Source organism: Phoenix dactylifera, unplaced genomic scaffold (genome assembly GCF_009389715.1).
Source record: "Phoenix dactylifera cultivar Barhee BC4 unplaced genomic scaffold, palm_55x_up_171113_PBpolish2nd_filt_p 000360F, whole genome shotgun sequence".
Classification (NCBI taxonomy): Eukaryota; Viridiplantae; Streptophyta; class Magnoliopsida; order Arecales; family Arecaceae; genus Phoenix; species Phoenix dactylifera.
This window is the reverse complement of record NW_024067817.1, coordinates 400,450-403,444: the sequence shown is the minus strand read 5'-3', so window position 1 is coordinate 403,444 and position 2,995 is coordinate 400,450.

Here is a 2,995-nt window from a genome sequence, read left to right as displayed (position 1 = left end):
TTAAACCTCTATAGAGTTTCATATCTATACTTTTTTCTTTTTCATCTTTGTCTAGTTTATTGGTGGGGTTCATTGGAGTGCCTATTCTTTTATGATTTTCATTCCCAAACTTCTTTAGTATTTTCTTTGCATATTTAGTTTGATGAATGAAAACTCCTTCCTTAGTTTGCTTGATTTATAATCCGAGAAAGAAATTAAGTTCTTCCATCATACTCATCTCGAATTCTCCTTGCATTAATTCAGCAAATTCTTTACAAAGACTATCATTAGTGGCACCGAATATTATGTCATCCACATATATTTGCATTACTAGCAGATTTTTATCTTTTCTCTTAAGAAAAATTATTTTATCTATATTTTCGATACTAAAATCATTATTTAACAGAAATTTACTTAGTCGATCATACCATGCCCTAGGTGCTTGTTTCAATTCATATAGTGCCTTATGTAATCTAAACACATGATCAGGAAATTCATGACTTTCAAAGTCAGGAGGTTGTTCTACATACACTTCCTCTTCTATATAACCATTCAAAAAGGTACTTTTTACATCCATTTGATATAGCTTGAAATCCATAAAACATGCAAAAGCTAGAAGTAGTCTAATAGCTTCTAATCTAGCTACGGGAGCAAACGTTTCTTCAAAATTTATCCCTTCTTGATTGTATCCCTTAGCTACAAGTCTAGCTTTATTTCTTATAACTACTTCATTTTCATCTAACTTATTTCTAAATACCCATTTTGTTCCAATTACAGAATTATGCTTTGGTCTTTCAGTTAATGTCCATACATTACTTTTTTTAAATTGATTTAATTCTTCTTGCATAGCATTAATCCAATTTATGTCATGCTCAGCTTCTTCATAAGTTTTAGGTTCTACTTGTGAAACAAAAGCAAGATAATCATTTATATTTCTTAGAGAGGATCGAGTTCTTACCCCTTGTGATGAATTACCAATAATCAAGTCTTTGGGATGTCCATGTGCGTACCTCCATTCCTTTGGCAAGTTTTGAGATTGTGGTGGAACATGATCATCTTCTTTTTCCTTTTCATCTCCCTTCTCTTGATTTGGCACGTCATTAAGATTCAGCTTTTCAAACTCAATAATTCCTGCATCATCATCAAAAATACTTTCTCTCCTAGGAGACTCACTATAAGACTCATCAAAGATAACATTTATTGACTTTTCAACTACAAGGGTTCTCTTGTTGAAGACTCTGTATGCTCTGCCAGAAGTAGAATATTCTAAGAAGATACTTTCATCTGACTTGGCATCAAATTTGCTTAGATCCTCCTTGCCATTGTTTAAGATGAAACATCGACATCTAAATACTCTAAAATATTTAGCAGTTGATTTCTTATTCTTCCAAAGTTCATAAGGAGTTTTCATTGTTATTGGACGTATTAAAACATGATTTAAAATATGGCAAGCAGTATTTATATCTTCGGCCCAAAAGTACTTTGGAAGATTTGACTCACATAACATTGTGCGAGCCATTTCTACCAAGGTCCTATTTTTCCTTTCAACAACCTCATTTTGTTAAGGCGTTCTAGGTGCTGAAAATTGATGTAAAATACCATTTTCATTACAGAATTCTTCGAAGTGTTGATTTTCAAATTCAGTTCCATGATCACTTCGAATTGCAACTAAGGTAAAATTCTTTTCAGTTATAATATTTTTATAATATTTCAAAAAAGCTGAAAATGCTTCATTTTTATGTGCAAGAAATGAAACCCATGTATATCTTGAGAAGTCATCCACTATTACTAGTCCATACTTTTTTCCTCCTAGACTTGTAGCTCTAGTAGGTCCAAATAGATCTATGTGATGAGTTCAAAAGGTCTAGTGATTGACACTACATTCTTTGATTTGAAGGACGATCTTGTTTGCTTTCCTAATGCACATGGTCTACAGATTTTGTCTTTTTCAAAAACCAATTTTAGCACATCTCTTATCAAATCCTTTTTGACTAGTTCTGATATTAAGTCCATACTAGCATGTCCTAGTCTACGATGCCATAGCCAACTTGTTTCATTTTTCTTTTCTTCATTAGTGATTAAGCATAATCCATTTTTTCTAGCTAAGTCATGAAGATCTACCATATAAATATTTCCATACCTATGTTCCATAAGTAAAATGCTATTATCTTTAGAATTTGTGATTATGCATACTGAAGCTTCAAAAGAAACTTTAAAACCTTTATCACACAATTGACTTATGCTAAGTAAATTATGTTTCAAACCATTAACCAATAAAATATTTTCTATAAAAGTAGATGGAGTGATACCAATTTTATCCTTTCCAATGATAAGTCCTTTTTCATTGTCTCCATTGTTACCACTCCACCCTCTTTAGATTCCAATGTGACAAATTGTTCTATGTCACCTGTCATGTATCTTGAACAGCCGCTATCTAGATATCATCGTCTATCCTTGTTATTGGCTGTAAGATACACCTGTAATGAAAATCAAGAATGTACTTTAGGTACCCAAACTATATTGTGTCCTTTAGGGTTAGTGCTTGATATTCCTTTTGGAACCCAAATTTTCTTGTATTTTAGCTTACTCTTTTCACTCAATTTGTTATAGCTAAACTTTCTAAAATTACACTCGTATGCTTTGTGTCCTACTTTATTGCAGCAATGACAAGTTGTATTTTTATTTTTAGCTTTAACAAATATGTTCTTTAAGTATTTTTGCTTTCTATTTATTTTGTACCCTAATCTTACTTTATCATATACAGCTTTTTGACTATCAAGTATCATGTTTAATTTAGTCGAGCTAAGTGTAAACTTATCCACTAAGGATTTATATTTTTCTGCATCTTCTTTTAGTTTAGAATTTTCAGTAATTAGATTTTTAGTTTCATTAGTGAACTTCCTTCTTAATGTTTCATAGTCATTAGATAGTTTCAGCTTCTCTTTCATAAAAAATTGATTTTCATCTTTTAGAGCTTTATTTTTACTAATTAGCTTCTTGTGATCTTCCATAAGAT